The sequence below is a fragment of the Terrapene carolina genome, unplaced genomic scaffold (assembly GCF_002925995.2).
Source record: "Terrapene carolina triunguis isolate 2854851 unplaced genomic scaffold, T_m_triunguis-2.0 Scaffold233, whole genome shotgun sequence".
Lineage (NCBI taxonomy): Eukaryota > Metazoa > Chordata > Testudines > Emydidae > Terrapene > Terrapene triunguis.
In genome coordinates, this window is record NW_020664584.1 from 4,932,442 (window position 1) to 4,952,093 (window position 19,652).

Sequence of the window (19,652 nt, forward strand, 5' to 3'; positions counted from 1 at the left end):
CTACTGCCCAAAAGGCAAGGGGTTGCTGCTGTGTAGCAATCTAGCCCCACGTCTGCCAGCCCCATGTCTGCCAGCACCCAGATCGCCATCGGCCTCTTCTGGGTGCTTAGCAGACAATACTGGGCACTTGGCAGAAAATAGCATACTACGACTCTGCTAACATGCAATGATCCAACAGGGCGCGTGGCAGAAAATGGCATACTACGACTGATAACCATCATTGTCTGCCCGGGTGCCCATGATCGACAGCCACTGCAGTACGACGACGACGGATACCAGTCGTAATAAACCATCTTCTACCAAAAGGCAAGGGGCTGGTGCAATGCAGCCCTACGGCTGCCAGCCCCACAGCTGCCCGCACCCAGATCGCCAATGAAGGCTACCAGTCATGCTGCACCGTCTACCGCCAAAAGGCAGTTAGCTGCTGCTGCTGTGTAGCAATGCAGTTCCACGTCTGCCGGCACCTAGATGACATATGGTGACGGTGAGCTGAGCTGAGCGGGCTCCATGCTTGCCGTGGTATGTTGTCTGCACAGGTAACCCAGGTAAAAAGGCGCGAATCTATTGTCTGCCGTTGCTGTGACGTAGGGGGAGGGACCTGACGACATGTACCCAGAACCCCCCGCGGCACTGTTTTGCATCATCCGGGCATTGGGATCTCAACCCATAATTCCAATGGGCGGCGGAGACTGCGGGAACTGTGGGATAGCTACCCATAGTGCAATGCGCCGGAAGTCGACGCTAGCCTCGGTACTGTGGACGCGGTCCGCCGAACTAATGCGCTTAGAGCATTTTATGTGGGGACACACACAATCGGCTGTATACAACCGATTTCTATAAAACTGGCTTCTATTAATTTGATCTAATTTCGTAGTGTAGACATACCCTTATTCCAGGAGCTTAACACACTGTGAAAGTGGGTTAAGCTGCACAGGAACCAGGCACCTTTATTCTGGAATAAGAGTGTCCACACATGGACATGTTCTGGAAGAGCTCTTCCTGAATAACTCCATGTATCAAGATGTCCTAGGAAAGTTAAGCACCCAGGTGCCTAGCTCGCTAGGCTCCTTTGAAATCACAGCTATGATGCCTAAAGCATGCATTTGGGCCCGTAAGTGGTGATTTGAACACTTAAAAGGAGATGTAAACCATAAGCTTGAAAATTGGGCTCCCTCCATGAAACTTTAACTGACACAATTGCATCCATCTAATTCTGAAACTGTGGCAAAATGTGCGTGAATACCAACTGTGACATTCCTCCAGGCGAACAGAGAGAGAGAGAAAGCTAGCAGAAAACAACATTAAAGGAGCTAAACAGCTACAAGATAGGAGGAAGGGAGCATTAGACAAAATGACTCACTTAAGGCTGCAATAGGTGGCCTGTCCCAGATTTAAAGGGCCAAGTACCCAGTGAGCATACTCAGTTAATGGACCGTTAAACTGTATTATAATGTTTAGCCACTAAATGATGCCATGTGTAACATATCTTATCTGAGCTGAGAACAGCCATAGCTGGCTGTGTATTAAAAAGATCTTAAAGGGGACATCTTCATTTATCTTTCTGGGGTGGAAGCTCTGTAACCAGTTCACCTCTGGTACACAACATGGTGTCAGAAGTGAAGGCACGCTAACGGGTGTCAGAAGAGAACAGAAACCAGAGAAAAGCAGCAACAAAGGTTGCAAGCAGAAGAAAAAGAAAAAGGAAAAAAGGTAGGATGCAGGATCGCTCTCATCAACATGCCACTCTTCAATGCCGCAGTGCTTTGACAGACTTTCAGAATGGACAGACTAGAAGCAGTATTATGCAAGATTTCGCATTGCAACCAAACTCCACAAGGAAACTGGAGATATACAGGTATCCTTTTTAATATATTCTATGGGGAGGCTGGCAGAGCACATCTTTAAATCTTTTACCTTCACTGAAGTCAGTCACAAAGATGACTACAAAAGGATTGTGGCTATGTTTGATGCACATTTTATATCTCAGAGAAATGTGGTTTATGAAAGGGCATGTTTTCACCAGAGAATTCAACAGCCAGGGGACTCTGTTGAATCTTTTATCAGAGCTTTATATTCATTGTCAGAAAGCTATGATTTTGGGGCTTGTAAAACATGAAAATATTTGAGATACATTGGTTATTGACCTTACAAACCATAGTCTTTCATCACAATTAAACACAGACTTAGTCCCACATGCAGCTACTCAAAATAACAAAGCAGTCTGAACTTGTGAAGCAGCAAAACAAAATTTGCCAAACCTGACAAACCAGAAATTAGTTGAGAAGCAGTAAAAAAGACACAGCAAGAGTGCTGAAAGTCATTATCATAAAACCCCAGAGGCAAGGAGAGAACTCCCAGGCTAACTACAAAGCCTTTCAGACTAAATGCTCAAAATGTGGGAAAATTCACAGCCCAAGATACGCATGTCCAACCAAAGGTACAAGATGTAATAAATGCACAAAATATGGATGTTTTGCAGCTGTTTGCCTTACAACAGCAATCAGGGAGCTGACTAATATTACAGATAACCAAGAGTCATTGTTTCTGGAATCTATTATGTGTGAAGACAGAGCCTGCCTTGAGAGTGAAACTGAATATTCATGGAAAGACTATTGACTTTAAAATTGACTCAGGAGCAGACATGACAGTCATATTAGAAGGGACTTACGCCTTGCAGAGCTGAAATCACCTGACACAGCCCTGACTATTCCTGGAGGTATTCTGAACTCCCTGGGCCAGTTCAACACAGAAACAACTTAAGACAAAAGGTTTGCATTCAGAGTGTGAGTGATCAAAGACCAAACAGCCTTCTCAGCTGAGCATGGCAGTCATGATGGGCCTAGTGGGAAAGGTGGATGAACTTCATAGAGATCCATTACAAATAACATTAAGAGACAAAGCCAAACCCTGTAGTGTACATACACCTTTCAGGATTCCTATCCCACTGCTTCATAAATTGGAAACTGAGTTAAAAGACAATGGAGTGGATTGTCATAATGGAGGAAATCTCTGAGCCAACAGCATTGTGTTCCCCGGTGGTACCAATTACTATATATATATATATATATATGAATCTTTGTGGTTCTTAAAAGACTTAATGAAGTAGTTGTGAAAGAAAGACATATCCTCCCAACACTGAAGGACTTCCTCCCCACTGTGAAAAGAGCTACAGAATTCTCCAAGATGGATGCCTCAAGCATATTCTGGCAAATTCTTTTAGCCAGAGATAGTGCTAAACTGACTACATTATCACACCCTGTGGGAGATTTTGCTTTCACCTTTTGGAATTATCAGTGCACTTGAAGTTTTCCAAAGAAAGATGGCAGAACTGTTCACAAACACAAATGGAGTTGTAGTTTTCATAGACAACATTTTGATATAAACTTCTTCAATGGAAGAACACAACAAAACCCTCAAGGTTACAAGCCTAATCTGTCAATCTGGGCTGAAGATAAACAAGGAAAATTGCTTTTTCCACCTATCCCAAATCGAGTTTTTAGGACATACAATAAACAAAGATGGAATCAGTCCTAGCCCTGAGAAAGTAAAAGCAAATGGAGAATTGAATTCACCAGCAATTATACCAGAACTGAAATGCATGCAGGGGATAGTAAATTACTTTGGTCAATACCCGCAAGACATTTCTATAGTGACAAAAGTAGATGAACTATTAGAGTCCAACACACTGTGGCTAGGGGTGCCAAATCAAGAAATTGCCTTCTAAAAGGTAAAATAAATGATCTCAACAGCTCCATTTCTCAAGTACTAGGATGTGAATAAACCCACAGTGGTCAATGTGGATGCAAGCAGCTAAGGCCTAGGTGGTGTATTGTTGCAACATGGAACTGAGCAAAAGCCAGTTGCATTTTGCTCTCACACACTCAGAAGCAGAAAAAAACGATATGCACATATTGAAAAGGAGTGCCCGGAAAGCATACCGGCATGTGAGAACTTTTACAGATATCTGTGTGGATTAGATTCTTTTATACTGATAGACCATAAATCACTTGTAATCCTCATCAACCAAACAGACCTGCATCAAGCAGTGCTGAGATGCCAGCGTCTATTGATAAGGTTAAAGTGATTTAACGCAATTGCTCAATATGTTCCTAGGACAAATCTGGTGACAGCAGACACACTGTCATGGAGCCCAACTACCTGGGAGCTCAAAGATAATATAAAAGTGCATGTGGATGCTGTGGACATGTGGACCAGTGTCAGAAAAGGGACTACACCAGTTACACAAGCAACCTTGACAAACACACAACTGCAAGAAATTCTAAATTACATTAGGGCCAGCTGGCCCAACTATCTAATGGACACTAAGCAAGTGACAAGCAACTACTTTGTGGTATGTGGACAACTGAGTCAAATGAATTTATGATTAAAGGCAATTCCATCATAATTCCAAATGAAATGAAAGGAGAAATCCTAAACCTCACCCATGAAGGACATCAAGGACTAACTAAATGCCATGAACAGACCAATCAGTCAGTGTGATGGCAGGGCATCAGCAGGGATGTAAAAAATAAAGTATCTGCATGTGAATATTGCAGAACTAGCAAACCAACACAATCCAAACAACCTTCAATAATAACACCTTTACCAGACAGATCTTGGAAGAGACTAGCTGCAGACTTATGCAAATTAAGAGGCCATCATTACTTGGTCGTAGTGAACTTTTTATTTTCCAGGCATATAGAAATAATGTACTTGAAGGACATAACAGGTTGCAGTGTTATCCAGAAACTGAAGTGCACTTTTGCTCATATTCTGGAACAACCAGTGATGGACAAAGGACCACAATTCATTTCAACAGAATTTAAGTCAGTCAGTCATTCTAAACTAAATATGATTTTGATCATATTACTAACAGCCCACATTGCCAACAAGTGAATGGAGAGGCTCAGAGAGCTGTACAGGCAGCCAAGAAAATCCCACAGCAGAAAGATCCATTCCTTTCTCTTCTGAGCTACAGATCAGCACCAATAGCAGCTACTGTAGGTAGTCTAGCACAACTCCTGATGGGAAGACAACTCAGAACTACTGTTCTGATTTGTTTTCCAATTTCCAAAACAGCCAGACATGAGGAGAGTAGCCAAATCAGATAAAAAGACAAAAAGACCTTAGGAACACTTTTGCAACAGACATCACTCAGAGTTGCCTGTTCTAGAACCTGGTGAGCATGTTTGTTTCAAACTGGGTGGAGAAAAAGGATGGAGCACTCCAGCTGTCATAAAGAAAAAAAATTACATGCTCAGATCATGTGTGATCAAGACCAAGAGTGGAGAGTTTAAGAGAAACTGTCGACATCTACAGTTTGTTCCTCAGACAGAAAAATCAACAAAGCAAGCTCTACAGATGGTGGATACAGAACAAGAAGAAAATGACTCAGAAATACCAAATCGACCACAGCCAGTCATTGCAACTAATGGACAGCCAAGTGACTATGTTGGTACTTGTTCAGGTTGTGTAATTAGAAAACCAGTACGATTCAGAAACACTTAACAGACTGATCTGTACTGAACTTACAGATAGTGTGACTGTGTAAATGGTAGGAATGTCAAACTTAAAGGGGAAGATGTAATGGAATGTTAAACTATATTAGGTGACACAGTGTGTAACATACCTGAGCTGAACTGAGACCAGCCATAGCTGACAGTGGATTAAGGATATCTTGAAGGGAACACATCTTCATGTGTCTCCCTCGGGTGGAAGCTCTGTAACCTGTCCATATCTGGTATGTGGCACTTGCAAAGACTCTTCTGTAAGGATCAGTGCAAAGTGGAGAGTTCACGGATGGTCAGACCATCAAAAAGCAGGGAGGGTTTAAGAAAGAAACTTCTAGTCTCACCTTTATGAGGGAAGGGATGGGGATGACAGATTTCCAAGAGTGCCTTGAGCTGGTTATGTCTCCTGTTGGGAAAGTAGTTCTGGGTGTCACAAGAAGTATTTCTGGGTGTCACTGATTATGGCTCTCTGCAGTGGGGTTCCAATGTATGCACATGGAAATATTAGTATATGATTGTGTCTTGCAGGTGGACTGTCCCAAAATGCCTGTAGTGGGGTGGCTGTTCTGTCAGCCCTACTGGTCAGAGGCTGCTGCTCCAGTCTCTCTTTTAGTTCAATGTATTCTGAACCCCTGAATGGTGTTCAGATAGGCCAGCCTCTTTGTCAGTAGTCCTGCCCATCCCAGGGCTAGGCAGAGGAGGCTCTGGGGTGGATAGGAGGACCCAGGCCCTCCCACTCCTCAGGGTTCCCTGCCTGGGACCCTGAAAGCGTGATAGCATGGGATTGCCTCTGTTCAGCCCTCCTCCTGCTCACCTTCCCCTGGGCTACTTCCTACCACACGCAATGCCTCCGTTTGGGACGTGGCTGCTTTTAGTTATAGTCCTTTGCATCAAACGCCAAAGTTTCAGGCTGATGCAGGTGACTCTGGTGCACCTGCATGCAGTTCTCGCTACCTCTTGTGTGATGTCTCGAAGAAGGGCAGAAAGACTCACTGCCAGATCGCCTTGGTAAGCGTTCCTTCTCCTACAGTGTCAGGGCAGTGCCCCCCCCTGCCTGCTGGAGCTCACTTTATACCGCTGCTTTCCCCCGGAGCACGCTCAGTGCAGTGCCTGAGGGGTGGAGTTTTCCTGGCCCAGTATTGCTCCAGCCTTTCCCCTGCCTCAGCTTTGGTGTGGGGTTTGTAAACCCCATACTGAGGCTGGTAAAAATAACAACAGAGGGCCACCGAGGCCAGGGCAAAAGGACATGCCTTCTGATGAGGTTTGAAAATAGATAAAGTTGCTGAGGTGCAAAGATGCAGGAAGGGTGTTCCCAGTCCCCATGAAGCTGGCCAGTTTAGAGACAAGAAGGTTGATGTGCCAATGGTGGTGAGATCGTGGGAAGAGACAGTGGCCAGTGCTAGGTGTACACAGGGGGTGGAAAAGGAATAACAGCCATGAGATGGACTGGAGAAAATATATGGAGGATACATCAGGTGTGGCTCTGGGAATGACACTTTGTCATGAAGATTAAAAGCCACAGGTAGATGTCAACCAGAGGGCATCACATGACACGATGCAAGCGTGACAGCCCCCCTTGTGGATCACACACCAGGAACTGAACCAAGAACCTCTAGAACTAGAATCCTAAACTACTACAGCTTGAGCTGCAAGAGCCAAGCTTCTGTAGCTAGAGGCTGTACTAACTCACATCCTCCGCAGATCGACACCAATGGGCAGAGGCAGATTACAATTTTGTGGGGCCTGGACCAGAGCAAGTGGGGGCCCCTCCCCAGCCCACCCCACCCCACCGAGCACCCCTCCTCGGTGCTCCTGCCGGGGAAATGGGATCAGGGTGCTGGGGCTTGCCCCGCCCCACTCCCACGCCACGCCCCGACTCCCTGGCAGGAGCGCCAGGCAGGCGGAGCAGGACAAGCCCTTGCTCCCCGACTCCGCTCCCTGGCAGGAGCGTCAGGTGGGCGGGTGGAGCGAGTCAGGGCGCAGGGCTGCCCATTTTTACGTGGCTCCCCCAATTGGCCGGGGCTCCTGGGAATGAGCCCCATTGGCCCAATAGTTAATCCACCACTGCCAATGGGGCCTGTAACACACTATCTCCAGTGGGTCACACAGCACGCCACATCCTGATCTGAAATGAAGCCCCATCTGAAACTTCACACAGATAGAAAAGGCGGGACGATGTCCTCTCTCCTGTGCATCTGCTTTGGTGCCATGCAGCTTCCGAGGTAGCAACAGGAACTAGAAAGTGGCTGCTCCAGAAGCAAAGGGCTGGGAAGAAGGGAGGCGGGCCAGTTACAAAAAGGAAAGCGCGTAATTAGAGTGCTGGAAGGACACTTGCTGGAATCCTGGCATCGTTATTTGGTGGATGCAGATGAAATGAAATCAATCAAACTGAAGGCTGGAATTAAAAGGCACTTTGATGTCTAAAATGAAATTTTTACAGCTGTATCAAAGAGGCACTCTGGGAAAGAGTGACAGCCCCAGCTGCCTCCCCATCTCCCCAGGGGCAGCACCACTATCACAGAACCCAGGCCCGGGGAAAAGAGGGACCAGGTCAGACTTCAGCTTGCCAGTTGCAAAATACCCCAGGTCAGCTCAGAGTGTGCAATATAATTATTTCAAATCTCAGCCCAACTTTGCTGCATCTTTATTTATTATTTTTTCCATTTTCCTCCCCACCCCATCCCCCACCTCACATCATTTTCCTATTGCTTTTGAAAATGCAAGAGATTAATTTCCCTTGGATCCCCGCTTTGCATCGCTTTTGAAATTTCTTATTAAGCGCTCGCCATTGTGTGCGCATTTTACTGCCACTCTGCAGCTGAGCTCCCCTGGCTTTTCCAGCAGCTGCTCCGTCTAGATACCTTTTTGCAAGTCAAGGCGCATGTATACACTGCGTCGTTTTTTTATCACAGTTTATGAAACATCTGCTGTTTATAAATTATTTCCTTTGAATGCCACAATCTTTTTAGCTCTGTGCTCCAATAAGCAACGTTGAACAGCAGAAATGCAGCGCTATCCTTCTAAATTGGCTTTCACTGTAAACTCTACCCTCTGACAAAATGTGCCATTTTCCTCCTATGTTAAACTTCTTAGACATCCTTGATGCACAAGAAGCAGCAGCTACAAATACAAACACTCAGAGACAGATGCATCCTTACACAGATGTTGCACAAACACAATATGCACAAACATAGATTTATAGTCCCAGAGAAATACGAAAAAACACAAATGCAGATTCACAGAGAAACATACAGCTCTAGACACTGACACACACAGAGATACACACCGATCTACACACACACACACACACAGATACTTACAGATATAAAGGCACACAGAAGTTTAGATAAACATACAATAAATACATTCCCAGATACTGCCCCTAATGCTAGACACACAGAGAAATGCACAAAAACACAGATGCAATCTGAACACTATCACACGCTCACAGATACACTTTCAAACCCAGATTCTCACACACATTTGCAAACACACAGGCCCAGAGAAACACAAGTGCTCACACAAACTTGCTCATGCACAAGGGTACTGGTGTAATTACAATAGTTCTTCTGTGGCAATTATGAAAGTTAATATGGTGTAGGATAAAAAAACAAAAGCAATAACCCAGTCATATTCCAATATCAAAGCAATCCTAACTTGCTCTTCTGATTATTTATGGTTTGCTTGTGAGTTTAAGTTTTTTGTTTTGTTTTTCAAAGAGGAAGCAAGAAGCCAGCTAAGCCTTTGGGGATTTGAGGATTTGCTCATGCTGCTTATTGAAAAGACTTTTATAATTGTAAAAACGCAGGGAAATCAATACAGTATTAGCACCTCCACCAACTCAGACACTCCCTCTTGAGTCACCTTGTTGCAAGGCTCTTTTGTGGCCCCACTTCACCATAAGGTTACCCAGTCTGCAGCTACATGCCACAGCAATAATGAACCATTGTGTCGTTATCGGTGGGGAATGGAAGAGAGGAGAGTTGGTTCAATGGTGCAAAAACAGTGAGCACCACTAACATGATGGGGGGAAAGGTTACTCTAACCCAGGGGTCAGCAACCTTTCAGAAATGGTGTGCTGAGTCTTCATTTATTCACTCTGATTTAAGATTTCGCGTGCCAGTAATACATTTGAACGTTTTTAGAAGGTCTCTTTCTATAATATATAACTAAACTATTGTTGTATGTAAAGTAAATAAGGTTTTTTAAATGTTTAAGAAGCTTCATTTAAAATTAAATTAAAATACAGAGCCCCCCGAACTGGTGGCCAGGACCTGGGCAGTGTGAGTGCCACTGAAAATCAGCTTGTGTGACACCTTTGGCACGTGTGCCATAGGTTGCCTACCCCTGCTCTAAGCTAACTTCCAACACTCTGATCCTGGGGCCACCACCAAGGACACTTTGGCCCCAACCAAAACTTAGAGCAAGTAGCTGCAGCAGCCCTTAGGGTGTGGTTCACTAGCTGGGGACTGGTCCAATTCAGCCCTGCTGCTGACATGCCCTGTCTCTTTCTGGTGCCCTGACACACCCTCTACATGGTACAGCACTACACCAGCTTCATGCAGCCAAGGGATTTCCTTACAAAGGGAATCCCTAGCTGCCCCTTTAAAGGAGCTTTCCGATCCCTTTGCACAAAGCAGCCTAGTGGTTGCAAATATTCACTCCCAAAGGCTGTTCAGTTTGGCCTTGTTTTGATTTGCTGTTTGTGAACATTCAGGGGCACAAGCTTTTGTTCACATTTATCTGTGTGGTTAGTGACCTCCACACATGTAAGATATAGGGCACAGACACAGTGTCTACACTCAGTCTGCAGGGCTAAAAATAGCAATGGAGACATTTCTGCTCGGGCTGGAGGCAGGGCTCTGAAACCCAGTGATGGGGGAGGGTCACAGAGCCTGCCTCCAGCATGAGCGGGAACATCTACACTGCTATTTTTAGCTCCGCAGCCCAAGCCCCAAGCACCCAAGTCAGTTGACCCGGGCTCTGAGACCCAGTGCCAGGGGTTTTCTTTGCAGTGTAGACACACCCACAGACAGGAGAGTTTTGCGGATTCAAGAGTGGGTTATTAATTTGATAATTAATTTAAAAAATGTATAATTTTGAAACTGTGTGTTTAGATTTTGACCTTGTTTAAAAAAAATGTATTACAAATTAGCTTCAATTTTGAAATAGTAAGTTCACTTGAATGAATTGCACCTTGGAAAATGTCAGAATCGGACATTTTGACAATTCTGAAACTTTTTTTCGAATCACACCGGACCCTTCCCCACACAAAGTTTCCGTTTTGAGGCATCAAACTTTTTGTCAAAAAATTCCCAGCCAGCTCTACAGATGACCTCAAATGGAGGAGAACCAGGCCTCTTATGCAGGTCTAACGTAGCGTAACAGGGAGTACCCTGTATGCAGGGGCAGTAGAAAGGCCTACATTTCGGACTGATAGTTATACCCCTGTGTCATCCGTTTCCAGTAAGAAATTAAACAGATGTTAGCACAGAACCTTATTGGGTTGCAGACAAAGCTATGTCTCTTTTCAAAGCAAATGTGCCAGAACTAAACCAATTCGCTGAAAACCAGTCTGTGCTTTCCTAAATTAGAGCTTCTACTATACAGTGCTTTTTAAACCCACGCCTGTTCTAGCGTGTGTTGTAAGACGCCTCTTGATGGTCACCCTGCCAACAGATGCAGCTGAAAGCTCTACCAAGGCTGATCCTGCTGCTGCGCCACTGAGGATCCCAGAGCAACAGTGTGTGGCTTGTCATGCCCATCATGCTGGAAACAGATAACAAGAAAGCCAATACCTCCATTTTGGTGTGTTTTATTGACTAACAGGGCGCCAGGGCACTCCCTGGTCCACAGTGATCAAGGCGTGTACTCTAGCTTAGCCCTCTCTTTGTACAGGTGCCCAGCAGAAGGGCTATAAAACGCATGTTTGGAAACCAGAGAAGGGAGAGTGCTTTGAGGATAAGCCTGGGCTGATGGCACTTATTATGCTTCTGCTATGTCTTTCCACCACATTATACAGTGTTCATGTGCTCTTTTTGCTTGACACTTTGATATTGTGCATCTCTTACAGGACAAATCTTCTTGTATATTTGATGTTGGGGGTATGACTTCACTACTGTTTTTCATTATCTCCCCTTCTCTAAATACTTTTCTCTGATGCAGCTGTTGAAAGACAAATAAGGAAAACAAGAAAAATCCAGGACATTTTTGTTCATAGATCGTGATGTTTTGTATGAGAGGCCCAAGTGAACCATGCCTTGTTGAATTAACGCCAAACAACAGAGAAAAGTAGAGAACCTTAGTAGGATTTTTTTGTTTGTTTTTAAAGAGAAAAAAGATCTCACTGCAGCTATTGTAATTTGCATACTGTTACCCACAATGCTGAGCACCGAGATGTTGCAAGAAGCCAACTGGAATATACCCTAACCTAATTACTGCATTGTAAACAGTACATTGGAGTAGTAAACCCTCTGCAGCAAATCTTCTGTAAGCTTCATTAACACAGCTGCACAAACATTCTGCTCATCAATTAGAAAGTGGAAAGCCAAAGCCTCGCTCCTCTTCCATTGCTGGCACTGTACATCTCTGGACATGAAAACCAGCCTGAGCACTGCTATTGTTTGTGGAGCTAGTACAGGAAGCGTGCTTTAGCCGGCAGCTTTCAGAGGAAAGTCACGCTTGGTCAGCAGTGAAGGATGAGCAACTTACTGGGGGGGCTATGGGGATAGGGATAGTGGTTTCTGAGGCCTTTGGTTGTGATTATGGAGGCCTGACAGAGCCATGAATACTGAACAGACAGCTCTGCCAGTTTGCCTCTGCGATTCCAGTCTTCAGTCTCTTCTGAGCAGATACTGCCAATGAAACCAAATGGCGCCAGTCTTGTGGTGCAGACAAAGGAGCTCTAGGTTTTGGGTTGGAATCTGAGATCTACCAACTCATTTCCATTTGATCCAAGCCAGACTTGCACCAGAGGCAAACTTTTCCAGGGCTACAAAGAGATATGTGTAGGCTCCTCACTTGTGTATATAAAAATATTCTAAAGTATTCCCTGCAGTAACATTCTTGGCAGCTGTAGTACTTGGGGCCATTGCTGTAAAATACTCTACTGATTTGATTAGGGATGAACAAATGCATGTTGCCTAGTGTTATACCTTCTTGAATGCTGTGGATTAAAATTGGGAACAGAGCCTGAAGCTCTCCCTAATTCCCATGTATTGCTGGCAGAATCAGCCCTAAAGTGGGAGCACAGATAGGCTCAGTTTAAGTATTATGTTCCCATTCTAAGTAACAAGGGTGAGAGAGAAGAATGACAAGTATCTTCACCCCCACAACATGTGATGCGGGCCAGCCAAGAGACCCAGTGGAAGGGAGGGGGTTGTTCTTTCCCTGTCCATCAGGGGCTGCACGCTCTGGGCTACTAAGGGCAGGTCTAGAATCATATGAAAGAATCCTAGACAAAAGAGGTGAGCAGGAGGTTTTGGGCTAACGCAGCCCTCATCAAGCCACTGGAGTTACTCCTGCATAACTGAGAGCAGAGCCTGGCCCCATATGCTCTTTAGTACTTTGTCCAGTTGAATAACTCGGCATCAAGGGGACATCTATTGGAGCCTATTTCACACTCCCAGGTGGGATGTTTCAGTCTGGTTTTCCTTTAGCTAACTTTGATCCTACCACTCCTAGCCATAGCCCCTTGGACCTTCCTCATTCCAGTTTGAAGCTAGGTCGATGGAGCTGGAAGACCAATGCATTAAATCAGTTAAGCTCCTAGCATGCCTATGTGTACACATTTGCAAGCGTGTTTGGGATTTTAAACCCGCAAGGTCAGAGTCTGGGAACAGAGGCTGACCGGGCGGTTAGCAAATGTGTTTTGTTTTGTTCTGCTAAATTCTGAAAACACAGACCTTTCCGAACTTGCCCCAGTAATGCTGTTTTCTTAATGAATGCCAATGGACTCACTTTTATTTGGTCCCTGATGCATTTACATATAAATTGCTACATAATGGCTCTGCCCTCCTTCTCTTTAGCATTTGATGTTAATGAGCTGGAAGAAAGGTCATCTGCCTGAGATTAATGATGCTTTGGGGCCATGGCAAGAATGCATGTTCCAGAGAGAGAGCTTGGTCACTGCTACCTTAAAAGCTATTCCATCTCCCCTTCAGGGTTTCAGCACTGGCCATGCCCTCCCCAAGCAAAGCATTTCATTGCCACGTGAGGAAGGCCAGGAGTTGTTCATCCATTCCCAGGAGACTGAATTCTCCATTGATATTTCTTAACATTGGCTTGATCTGAGAAGCCAATTGTCACTCCAGACAGTGCTAGGGGGGAGTTAACACCACACCACCCTTCCTCCCCAAAGAGCCAGGTTCAAATCTTGCTGCCTGCTACATACACATGAAATGAATTTGGTGGCTACAACTGAGTCCTCCATCTAGAGCCGGTGAATGTTGCCTAGACTATGCAGCCAGCTGTCATGTGATCTTGGAACAGGCTCGCAGGCTCTTTCTCAGGAAAGGCCCAGGACCAGAAGGTCAGTGATGTGATGCAAGCCAGAATTGAGTTGCACTGGAAGCGTTGTAGGTGTGGGGACAGAGGATTGGAAAAGTGGGATGTTTGGCAAGTCAGGACTGGGAAGTACTGCAAGAGCTACAGCTAGGGAGGAGGGAGTCCGTTTTACCTGAATTTCCAGATCCAGTTGTCCAGCTGCCTGAAAGGGAGAAGGGAAATTAAATAGAAATGCATACAAAAAAGCGTTTCTTGCACCTATACTTGGTGTTTGATTGGGATTCTCTCCCTGTGGGTGGCATTCACCCCTGTGCAGAGAACTAGCCCAACCCAATGCCTCATTTAAGTCCTCAAAATAGGGCATTAGTGGGATTTAAAATGTTGCATAGATCTTTGTGCTGTCCTGCTGCATGGGGTGAATTGCACCCTGGGTGAGCAGGAAGTTCCAGACTGCTCTATTTTTATCAAACTGACCTTGATAAATTGGAGAATTGGTCTGAAATTGACACGATGAAACTCAGTAAACTGCAAAGTACTGCACTTTGGAAGGAAAAATCAAATGCACAACTACAAAATGAGGACTGACTGGCTAGGCAACGGTATTGTAGAGAAGGATCTGGGGGTTATAGTGGATCATAAATTAAATGTGAGCCACCAATGTGATGCAGTTGCAAGAAAGGGGAAAAAAAGGCTAATATTCTTGTATTAACAGGAGTGTTGTATATGACACAAGGGAGGTAATTGTCCCACTGTACTTAGCACTGGTGAGGCTTCAGATGGAGTGCCATGTCCAGTTTGGGTCAACACACTTTCAGAAAGATGTGGACAAACTAGAGAGCAACACAAATGTAAAAGGTTTGAAAAACCTGACCTGTGAGGAAAAGTTAAAAAAACTGGGTGCATTTAGTCTTGAATAAAGAAGACTGAGCGGGGACCTGATAACAGTCTTCAAATATGCTAGGGGCGGTTATAAAGAGGACAGGGATCAATTGTTCTCCATGTCCACTGAAGGTAGGACAAGAAGTAATGGGCTTAGACTGCAGTGAGGGAGATGTAGGTTAGATATTAGGAAAAACTTTCTAACTGTAAGAATAGATAAGCTCTGGAACAGGCTTCCAAGAGAGGTTATGGAATCCCCATCACTGGAGGTTTTAAAGAACAAGTTGGACAAACACCGATTGGGATGGTCTAGGTATACTTGGTCCTTCTTCAGCATGAGGGAGGGGGCGTGGGGTGGAGTAGATGACCTCTACAGGTTCCTTCCAGCTGTACATTTCTATGAATGACACCCACACAGCTAGCTACCTAAAGATTCCTCAGGGTTTCAACTGTAGGCTCATACTTCTTCCACCCACAGAGCTGTCTCGGACAGGCTGACCCGTGAGGATAACTTGAATGTGAAACATGCTGGCAGTAGAGGATGGTGAATAAGAAAAGGGACAGCTGGTTTGGCTGGGTTCCCTTCATGAAGGAATCATGGGTTGAATTTTACTTTTCACTTCAAGGCAGCAAAGAAGAGCTGATCAAGGGTAGAAAGCACAGCTGCCCTCCGTGAAAGAGCCTGTTGCAAATGATTGGCTCTGCCCTGCTACTCGCAGGGAATACTTCCAGCATATGTGAGAGAAATCGCTGGCTGCTGAGCTTCTTCCCCAGGGAGGGAGGGAGGAGGGTGTGTGTGTGTGGGGGGGGTGTTTGTATGTATGTATGTATGTATGTATGTATGTATGTATAGAGGGGGGCCAAGTGACCAGGACTATCATCTGCATAATAAACAGGGCAGCAAGCAAAAGTTATCAGCTGATCACTGTTCAGCAACCAGGTCCCAGAGACTTAGAAAAGCACAGACTTGACCTAATTTCTGTGATTTCACTGGGATGCGCTTGTCGTCTCTGGAACGGGATAAGGTTTCCTTTGATCAGAGGAGTCTTCTGGTAAAATAATCCTTTGTCCATAAAGAATTAATGCAAAGAGGAAGGGAGTTGGGGGGTGGCAGAGAGAAGCAGGAGGAAGGATGGGAAAGTCCCGTGTGAAAGGGCATGGAGTGAAATTCCATTAAGAGGGATTAGCTTTGAAGTGACAGAGCCAGAACGGCCGTGACACTCCAGAATTGCTGAAATGCCTCTCTGACAAACAAGCAAGGAAAACCACAGCTTCTGCCTGGGACCAGGGCTGCTAAATGCTTTCCAGGGAAAGAACAGCAACTCCCTCCTATCCTGCCTCTTCAAAAGCAGGGGCTCCCTTCTCACGTGGTTTCTCTTTTTGTCAAAAACATCATGGACTAGATTGTAGACAAGGCACTGGACAGTGAGTCAGGAGAGCTGGGTGCCAGCTTTGACACGGGATTCCTGTGTGGCTCTGAGCAAGTTCCTTTTTCGTGCCTCAGTTTCCCCATCCATTATATGGGAATAATAATAATGATTAGAGCTAGTCAGACATTTAAACTTTTCTCAGTGAAATATGCCATTTACAGCTAAATCAAAACTTTCAAAAGGTGTGTCGATTTGAGGTTTTTTAAACAAAATTTCATCAATGGAGCATTTTGATAATGCTAACACCTGTCTGTTGACATTTCAGAACATAATGTTTTGATATTTTGTTTCAAAACAACTGTTCGAAATGAAATTCATTGTTTTCTATAGGAAAACCCTTTTAAAAGGGCACAATCAGAATGAAATGTTTTGAATTTATTTAAATGAAATGTATTAATTGACACACACACCCCCATCCCAATTTTTTTAATTTCATTTTGCGTGACATTTTGAATGTTTTTGTTTTGGAGAGGAGAAGGATGTGGCCACAAAGACAGAAAGGTCAACTAAATGTGGGTGAGAAATGAAAAGAGGTAAGGACAGAGGTGAGATCAGATGTACAACAACAGAGAACGAGAAAAGGACACCACACAGTGAGTTTCGCCATATGGACAGCTCTGAAGACCAAAGTTCTCTATCTAGCCACAGAAGGGGGGCTGCAGCAACAGAACAAAGTCCTCTAATGCCACTGTACACATGGGCCTCAGCCCTCGGAGAAGCAAGAGGACAGTTGAGTCTGTATGCCTCATTCACACTTTGGACAACAAAGCAAGAGGCAATGGGGTACATGCCAACACATGGGGTTTGTAACACAGTTGGCTGTAGAATAAGATGAATCATCACCCTAGCAGCTGAAATAGAGACCATGCATGGTCAGATCCTTTCCAAACAGTCAGATTCCTGCATCCATAAAACATTAGCCGAGACATCTGCCCCTTGGCAGAGAACAAAAGGAGTCAGATGTGAATCTTAAGAGCACTAACATGCATGGTTTATAGTCCTACAGCATATAGGATTTTTCAAACAACAGTGAGGAGAAACAACTGGTGATAGAAAGAACATGCTGGCCATATAACACCAAGGGGGGGGTATTCAGCCTCACTGGGAATGGGATCAACCATGAAACTCTTGGATTTTAGTTTTCATTTAATAATTTCAAGTAGAACTAGCACTTTGGGGTAAATGCAGGGCTGGCTCCAGGCACCAGCCGAGCAAGCTGGTGCTTGCGGCGGCAGATTGTTCGAGGCGGCATTCCGCCCAATCCTAGGGCGGCACGGCCGCTTTTTTTTTTTTTTTCTTCCGCTCCGGCTGCCCTGTAGGGGGCAGTGGCGCGGAGGACTGGAGCGCCCTGCAGCAAGCCCGGCAGGGCAGTCCTCGTCCTTCCCTGCCCGCCGACCGGAGCGGAACCCTCCCGGCAGGAGGGGCCACGTGGTAGCAACCCCGCTGTAGCCCTGGCCACCCCCCTTCTCTCTCTCTCCCGCCTGCTCCCTCCCTCTCCCCCCCCCTAGCCGGTCCCCCTGCACCCGCGCTCCAGCCGCGCCGCAGGTTTGTTTGTTTTTTTTGCTTTGCCATTCTGGCGGCCCCGTATTTTTTTATTTTTATTTTTTTTTGCTTGGGGCGGCCAAAAAGCCAGAGCCGACCCTGGGTAAATGGCTTCCCTTCCTTTAACCAGGAAGACACTCAACCCTGAAAAAATGTTTCCAATAATGATCTAAAGCTACAGCCCAGGAGTTGAAAAAAAAGAGTAATAAAAAAGCACAAGCTACAACCCTATTTCAAGGTTCTTTGCAGACAGAGAAAACTGTCCGAGGCTTTAAGAAGGTGGTATTTTGGCCCACTTTCGGACAGAATGTTCTCAGAAATCTATCAGGAAATGCAGCAAAGGAGGGAATGTCTTCCTGTTTGCAAGTGCCACATGCTGGCTTGTTGGATGTAATCATATTTCCCTCAAGCAGCTGGCTCCCAGCCAGGAAAACAGCCTGCTACTGGTACTGACTGATAAAGACGGTCCCCCTCTTTCTCATGAGATAAGGGTTGTTGTTTTTTGATGCTGAAGGTTCCAGGTTTGGATCCCCATGGCATCTGTACATATACAGCTACAGTTTGTTATTCAAGGCAAGGACAGGTTTCTCCATTAGGAGCGATCACCTAGATCAAATCCAGAATTCACCTCTACTTGTATATCCAGATTCTGGGAAACCTGATACGCAAGCTGCGATGTGCTCGTCTCTGGAACTGTATATGGCTTCTTTTGATAAAAGGAATCTTCTGGTAAAGTAAGCCTTTGTCCATTAAGGGAACTGGGGGTGGGGGAGAGAAGCAGGAGGAAGGATGGGAAAGTCCTGTGTGAAAGGTCATGGACAGCTATCCCATTAAGAGGGATATGCTTTGAAGTGACAGAGCCATAAGGCCTATGACCCTCCAGAAGTGCAGCACAAGGAGTAATGGTCTCAAGTTGCAGTGCGGGAGGTCTAGGTTGGATATTAGGAAAAACTTTTTCACTAGGACGGTGGTGAAGCACTGGAATGGGTTACCTAGGGACATGGTGGAATCTCCATCCTTAGAGGTTTTTAAGGTCAGGCTTGACAAAACCCTGGCTGGGATGATTTAGGTGGGGATTGGTCCTGCTTTGAGCAGGGGGTTGGACTAGATGACCTCCTGAGGTCCCTTCCAACCCTGATATTCTATGATTCTAAATGCATCACAAACAAGCAAGGAAAACCAGAGCTTCTGCCTGGGATCAGGGCTGGCAAATGCCTCCACACAAGCTATATGGTCCTAGTCATGACTCGAGCTGGTCAGGAAATGATTTTTTTTCCTTTGAAAATGTTCAACAACAAACTATTGGAAAATTTTCAAGAAAAATTAAACATCTAAAATTTTTGGTTTTTGTCAAAAAAGCACACGAAAAACATTGTTTGTTGGCAACCAGGTGCTGAAAACAAACAAACAAACAAACAAAAAAAGATATGTCTTCTGGTTGCTGAAAATAATTGGTTTTTCAGTTTTTTTTATGAAAACCTGAACACTTTTGATGAAAATGGAACAATTTAAAGTAGAATAAAACAGAAGTTCTGCCCAGATACTTCAATCCCAAAATACACAGCAACCACTGATAATCCAGGGATGGACTTCTCTAGAGAAGAGACTGACAATCATGTCATGGTTTGGTCACAAGAACAAACCTTTAGACAGATTAAATCAATTTCACTTGTCACCAAAAGCCCAGATTTGAACTCATGGAGAGGAAAAATAGCTAAGACTGTGCATTCAGGGTCTGCCAACATCTCAATAACCCAAACCCTGGGATTCAGGTAAATCCAAATAC